Genomic DNA, 8,054 nt, shown 5'->3' with positions numbered 1-8,054 from the left:
ATGCTTTTTTCGAGCCCTGCTAGAACCTTGAGTATTGTCATTTTGAACTCTAGATATATTACCAATGTCTGTACTGATTAGGTCCTTAGCCTTTGGTATTGCCTCTTGTTCTTTTTTTTTGTTCAATTTTCTGCCTTGTCATTTTGTCCAGATAAGAGTATATGAAGGAGCAAGTCAAATACTAAAAGGGTGGCAAAAACTCCAGGAAAATATGCTTTCACCAAATCAGAAGAGATCCCAAATCGTGAGGGGAGAGAAAGGGGATAAAAAGAGGTTCAGAAAGAAAGAAAGAAAAAACAAAACAAAACAAAACACAAAACAAAACAAAAGAAAAGAATTCAAAAAAGAAAATGAATAAAGAAAAGTATAAATATATATATAAGGTAAACTAGTTAAATAACGTTAAAAAAGAACAGGGTAAAAGTTAAATTTTAGCAGAAGAAGAGTAAAAAAATGAAAAAGAAAAAATATTTAATTAACTGCAAGACTAAGGAATCATAGGGACAAATCCATGAGTTCCGTGGTTTGCTTTCTCCTCCTCTGGAATTCTGCTGCTCTCCTTGGTATTGAAACTGCCCTCCTTGGTAGGTGAACTTGGTCTTGGCTGGATTTCTTTTTGATCTTCTGGGGGAGGGGCCTGGTGTAGTGATTCTCAAGTGTCTTTGCCCAAGGTGGAATTGCACCGCCATTACCAGGGGCTGAGTAATCCGCTCGGGTTTTCTTTCATGAGCTTTTGTTCCCTGAGTGCTTTCTGTAGAGTTCTGGAGGAAGGGAATACAAATGGCGGCCTCATGGTCTCTGGCCCGGAGAAGCCGAGAGCCCAGGGCCCCACACCTCAGTGCGCCCGCAGAGAACAGCGCCCAGTAACTCCCATCTGCCTGACCTCCAGCTGTGCTCCGAGTTCACTGAGCCTGCAACCCATTCAAGGTAACCCCGAGCTCTGAACTTACTGTTGGCTCCCATCACTTGCTGGGAGCGGGCCCCTCCTCCCAAGGTCTATCTTCTCGTTGCTTTGGATTCACTTCTCCGCCAGTCCTACCTTTCAGAAATTGGTTGTTTTTCTGTTTCTAGAATTGCTTTTCTTCTCTTTGATCTGCCGATGGATTTGTAGGTGTTTGCAATCTTAAGATAAGCTATCTAGCTGATCTCCTGCTAGCTGAAGTAGTCTCAGCCTGCTACTTCTCCACCATCTTGACTCCTCCCCTGAAGCTTTTGATTTTGATGAAGTCCCAAAAGTTTATTTTGGCTTTTGTTTCCTTTGCCTTTGGAGACATATCTTGAAAGAAGTTGTTGTGGCTGATATCGAAGAGATTACTGCCTATGTTCTCCTCTAGGATTCTGATGGATTCCTGTCTCATGTTGAGGTCTTTTATCCATTTTGAGTTTATCTTTCTGTACGGTGTAAAAGAATGGTCGGGTTTCATTCTTCTACATATAGCTGTCCAGTTAGGGCATCACATTACCTGATTTTAAGCTTTATTACAAAGCTGTGATCACCAAGGCAGCATGTTACTGGCATACAAACAGGCACATAGACCAGTGGAACAGAGTAGAGAACCCAGTTATGGACCCTCAACTCTATGGTCAATTATTCTTCGATAAAACAGGAAAAAATATACAGTGGAAAAAAGACAGTCTCTTCAATAAATGGTGCTGGGAAAACTGTACAGCTATATGTAGAAGAATGAAACCCGACCATTCCCTTACACCATACACAAAGATAAACTGAAAATGGATAAAAGATCTGTTCTACTTTTTAAAAAATTTCTGTATCATTGATTTGCACCCTAATCTTTACTATTTCTCTTTACCTGCTGGATTTAGGCTTTATTTGCTGTTCTTTCTTCAGATAATTTATGTTTAAAGTTAGGTTTTGTATTTGAGAATACAATTTGTTTCTTAAGAAAGGCTTTCATTGTCATTACTTCCCATTTGGGACCTCCTTTGCTGCATCCCAAAGACTTGGAGTTGTCCTACATTCATTTTCATTTGCTTCCACATATTTTTAAATTCTTGTTTAATATCCTGATTCTCCATTCATTCTACAGCAACATGTTCTTTATCCTCCACATAGTTATGGTCCTTCCACATTTTTTCTTGTAATTAACTTCAAGATTCATAGTACCGTGGTCTAAAATAATTCATGTTTTGATGTCAATATTTTGGTACTTGTGAGACCTAATTTCTCAGCTATTATGTGATCTCTTCTGGAGAATGTTCCATGTAACCTCCAAAAGTATGTTTTTTCTGATATTTTCAGAGGCAATGCTCTGCATATCTCCGTGAAGTCCTTCTGGTCCAGTGTCATTCAAAGCCCATGTTTCCTTGTTGATCTTCTGTGTAGATGATCTGTTCATTGCTGTGAGTGGGTTCTTAAAGTCCTCTTGTATTACTGTATTCTTATCAAGGAGTTTCTTTAATTTTGTAATTCATTGGTGTGTATTTTTGGCGGCTCCCAAGTTAGGGGCATACATGTTTACAATTGTTAGATGTTTTCATTGGGTACATCTTTTTTTATTATGTTATAGTGTCCTTCTTCAACACATATAATAGCCTTCAGTTTAAAATCTATGGGGTCTAATATAGAAGGATGGATCCTCCAGCATCCCTTACATGCCCATTAGCATAATAAATGATTCTCTATGCCTTTAATTTCAATCTCTATGTGTTCTTGCCTCTGCAGTGAGTCTCTGGTAGGCAGGATATTGATGGTTCTTGTTTTTCTTTTAATCCATGTTTATACACTATATAGTCCATTTGCACTCAGAGTGATATTGAAAGGTATGAATTCAGTGCCATTGTATTACCAGTAAAGTTGCTGTTTCTGTAGATTATCTCTGTTTTTTTCTGGACTTTTAGGCTCTCTCTACACTCAGAGGATCCCCAAAAATGTTTCTTTCAGGGTTGGTTTAGTGTTCACAATCCCTGAGTTTTGTTTGCAATGGAAACCTCTTTATCTCTCCTTCTACTCTGAATGACAGGCTCCCTTGACTATGTATTCTTGGCTGCACAAATTACCCATTTTGCATATTGAATATATCATGCATTCCTTTCTGGCCTTCTCGATGTCTGTGGTTAAGTTTCTCTTGTCCTGAGCTGCTTTCAGGATTTTCTCTTTGTCACTGCACTTTGAAAGCTTTACTCTGATATGTCAAGATGTTGACATATTTCTATTGATTCTGAGAGGAGTTTTCTGTACCTCCTGGGCTTGAGTACATGTTTCCTTCTAGATGGGAAAGTCCTCAGATGCAATTTGTTGAAATAAACCTTTCCCCCTTCTGTCTCTCTTGTCATCTTCTGGCACCTCTATTATCTGGATATTATTTCACTTTATTTAAGTGCTGAGTTCTCAAAATCTCCCTTGGTGATCCAATAGTTTTCTCTCTTTTTTAGCTTCCTTATTTTCCATTATTTTATCTTCTGTATCACTGACGTCCTCTTCTGCCTCATTCACAGTCCTTCCCATAGTCTTCATTTGGGACTGAATCTCTGTAATAGCATTTTTAATTTGGGTCTGTCTAGATTTGTGTTCTTCTTTTATTTATACAGTGAGGGATTCTCTATTGTCTTCTATGCATTTATTAGCCTGTCTAGTATCTTTTGAATCATTGTTTTAAGTTCTAGTTCAGATATTTGAATTATATACATAGTGATACAATCCCTGCTAGTGAGTACTACCTCCAGTTCTTTAATTTCAGATGAATTTCTCCATCTCATTATTGTCTCCAGAAAAGGAGAAAGAAAAAATAAAATATAAAGAGATGAATAAAACTCAATAAAAATTTAAAAAGACTAAAAATTATTAAAAACAGATGAAAAATTTAAAAACTGAAAAAATAAATAAAAGGCTAAAAAATAAAAATACAAAGAATGCTACCTAGTGTTTTATCTTAAATTTGAAGCTTTGCAGCCCTCTATGATCAGTAAACTTGACAGGAGTGTGGCATTTGTGATGGTCTTCTGGGGGAGGGGTCTGTGGTCTGATTCTCAGGTATGCTTCAGCTGGAGCAAATGCACCTCTCCTAAGCAGAGGCAGATCTCCAGGTAATCCACCCTGGATTCCAGTATGTGCCCCTGTATTACTCCCTGAAAGCTTATAGCACCAATGGGTGGGATGAATATGGCTTCACCCTGCTCTCTACCCAGAAGCTGAAAATTTGCACCCCAACTTTTCAGTGAGTTCTCACAGGAAAGCATTCCATCAGTATTATCTCCTTGGTTTCTATCAGAATTCTGTGTTCACCCAGCTAGTGACAAAGCATTTTTATCTCAGGCATGTGACTGAATTCAAACTCCAATTTCTATGGGTTTCTGTGGCAAAGAGTCATGCTGTACCTCCTGGAAGTTAGAGGTCTTGCCATGCTTCTGGGTTTTGTTTGTTTGTTTGTTTGTTTTGTGGACTCCTCCCAGGAATGTGTTTGCCCAAATATGCTGTGATTTGAAGTTTAGGACTACATAGAGCAAAAAGCCAGCACCTATCCTCACGGTTTTTAGCCAGCTTTCCCCAAATGATATCTGAGGACTCTGAAGCATTCAGGCCCCAACTGTTCTTGTGACCCCCAGGATCTTCATGCTGCCACACCTGGGATTCTACCTTGCTTCACCACATGAACACCTTTAATCCAGGGACATGCCCCATAGTAGTAAACTTAAAAGTTTCAGTTGTGTACTTCTTTGCCGATAAAACTTGGTGGTAGCCTCCTTAGCCAAGGTTCCTCCTCTCTGCTGTATCTGCAGCTATATCACCCACACAACTTATTCCCACCCATGCCACTCAAACTCTGAAGCTGCAGCATGCATCTCAGTAGATGGGGGCAGCTCTTGAAGTGGATCAGGATCTTGTTCTGGGGCTAGTGCTGTAGCTTCATGAAGAAAAAATATCCACACCATGATTGACTTTTTGTGTCCATCTAAATAAAGGAGATGTCTCCCATCACTCAATGATGTCTGAGCCCATAAAGGAATCCCTGGGAGGTCTCTTCTGATGGCTGGTCATGGGCACAGGGATCTAAGTTTACTCATTACTCCCAGCCTACCACCATTGGTGGAGAATTGCTTTTTGGCCCAAGCTGTTTCAGTCCATATAAGGCACCCCTTGTCCTCACCTCAGCAACTCTGGTTATGGTTATGCTCTTTCTGCAACTCCCCCCTTCTTGTGTTCTTTTCTCTCTAATAAATAAAATCCTAAAAAAATTAAAGATTGAGCATAAAGGTGTATATTTAGTCCTTCAAAACCCAAATGCAAACAACCTCCTATGTGTTTTTGTCATCTTTCACCTAGTGCTGATGGTGTCAGAGGTGCAAGACAACCCATGGAGTGAGGAGGCCCATGCTGGAGGGACTCTTGTTCCTGAAAGAACACATGAAGCTTTGTCTCCAAATTGAAGATTCACTCAGCACTCTCGTATGGGGAAATTTATGGTGATAAGTTACCAAAGTTTGGGTGAGCATAACATAATATACCTACAACATATGGAAATCAACAAGTAAACTTCAATCATTAGCAGTCTAAAACCTATAAAATATGACCAGAGAAGCACCTGGCTTCCTCAGCCAGTAGGGCATTTGGTACTTGATCTCAGAGTCATGAGTTTGAGCCCAACATGGAACATAGAGTTTCCTTAGGGCATGGGGGAAAAAAGGTCTTACACATGATGAGAATCAAATAGTCTTCAGCAATAGAGCTTAGAGCTGGTCAAGGTGGACTGGATGCTCTAGTCTGTTCATTCAGCCACAGAGCCCTGAGCACTCAGATGGTGCCCGTGTTTATCAGGCAACGAGTTTCTCTCTCTAAGAGCTCAGGGTGTATAGGGGAAGATGGAAAAACATGAACCAAAAAGGTGAATGAAAAGAGTATTTGCCCCATAAGAACAGAGCAAGGGACTATAACTGGGTCCTGAGCTCCACCAGGTGAGAGGTGTGAGAAGGCTGTGCTGAGATGATATTGAGAATTCCTGTGGCAGGAAAAGAAGGAGACAGCCTTGCACAATTCAGAGTATATTTAGCCTGGCAGAGGGCACCATGTTGCAGAGGATTGGAAACAAATGGCATTCCTGCAGTGGGTTAGAAATATGGCCCAGGGGATTGGCAGAAGCTGAAGAGAGGAGCAAGGAGGAAGGGGAGGAGGGCCAAGGCATGGGGCAGGTGAACAGTATCAGCACCACACTCCTAGTTCTGTGTCATCACATTACCCCACACTCAGTGGCTTAACCAAGAAAAAATTTCACACAGTCTTAGAGGATCAGGGATCCATGAGTGCCCAGCTAGAGGCTCCTGCTCAAGCTTCTCAGTACTTTGGGGCTGCTGAAAACACCAAGGCATGACCTGATTCACTGAGAACCTGAGCTCACTTAGGGTTGTTGGCAGGATTCAGTCCATCTCAAAGGCCTTAGTACTCCTGTCTGTTGTTGGCCCTCATTGGGATGTAATGTGCACATGTCTGGGTCATGGTTCAACATAGGGGCTTCTACTCCTGAGTGAAGAACTGAGAGAGAATAGGGGTCAGAGCCAGCATAGGACTGGGCAATGAGCCTTTATAACTAAATCTCAGAGGGGCCTTGTGGGTCAAGTTGCTATGTTCTGTGGAATGGTAGGAATCACTAAGTCCAGACCACACTCCTGGTGATAGGGTTACACAAAGATGTATAAACAGGATATGGGATTTCAGGGAACCACTGATAGGAGAAGGTGAAGACCTCAACAGGGTTAGGGCATTGCCCAGAATGGTTAGAAGGCTGAAATAGGCATGAACCCAGCTCAAGTAGGGACCCTGGATGCATGTAGCCATTTACCAGAGGGCTCTGAGAAAAGTTGTGATGAACGAAGTGGCCACTGACATGGAGATGGTATAAGGGTGAGTGGGAGCCTTGATATCCTAGGTAGGAGGCATTCCAGCAAGTTCTTGTCTGAGGGGCAGAAAGAACTTAATGGCTCTCAGTACAGGGTATGCAGTCTCTAGGCATAGGGGTGAATTCTGAACTTCAGAGGCCAAGGCTCCAATTCCTTCTTGCTTTTATGATCTTGGGAAGCTATTATCCACCCCTCTGCAGGTGAGGCTACCATCTTCTGGGAGTCCAGAATTTGAGCACTGATGAACACATGTGTACACACATGAGAGAGTGTGCATGTGAATGAATGCACACATACACACCCACCCACACACACACACAATCAGTATGAACTGTAGAGTGAGATCTGACCAATATCAGACCCAGAGAAGATAAGAAGAGGAAGAAAATATGGTTGGAGCTATTTCTTAAATGTGATACCGTTCCTCCATTATCACAGATATTATCCCACAAATGCCTATGGACATCTGGAGGAAGTCCATGCTAGGTCATCTGTATTGTACAGACAAGATGCAGACCACCCCTGACAGGGATAATGTCTTATCCAGGGACAAAAACAGGTAAGATTGGAGAGCTGTTCCTGAAGACAAGTGTGCTTCTAAGCTGGGTCCCTGGCTGCTCCCAGACCTTCCTTAGGGGCCTGTGTAGAGGGGTATGTTGGTGTCACTGTGTACATATGTGGCCTTGCATGCAGAATGGGGATGAGCAGACGGCAACCCTGAGCACTGTTTGTGTAGGTGTCAATCCACCAGTGGACTTGGGTAGGTGATCTCAAGCAGTGAAGTGACTTACTTGACTGCAGACCCCAACAGATTTGGAACCTCTGCAAACAGGCTTCCACATTCTAATGTAGTCTAGCACCACGGTTACTTGGCTAGAGACATCCAATATTGAAAGATGTTCTCCTGCTGTTTGCCTACTTCCCAGGACTCTGGCTCCCAGAAAACCCAGGGAAATGACTTTTTCACATGCTGCATATATTGGCTCAAACCTCATGGGCAAAGCCTCAGGGCATTTGTCAGGAGGTTAGATAAGGTAATACAGAACAGCTTATGCAAAACCAAGCCACACTTCTGAGCCATCCCAGGGCAGCCTCGTCCTCTCCTCTGAAATTTCTGGCAAAGAGGGATATGTGTGGTTCCTGCCACTGGGATGGAGGGGGCTGCAAGATAATGGATACCATGGTGATCCCTTTATGTTCACACC

This window comes from Mustela nivalis (genome assembly GCF_964662115.1).
Source record: "Mustela nivalis genome assembly, chromosome: 2".
NCBI lineage: Eukaryota > Metazoa > Chordata > Mammalia > Carnivora > Mustelidae > Mustela > Mustela nivalis.
The sequence above is the reverse complement of the archived record's forward strand: the minus strand, read 5'-3'. Positions refer to the sequence as shown.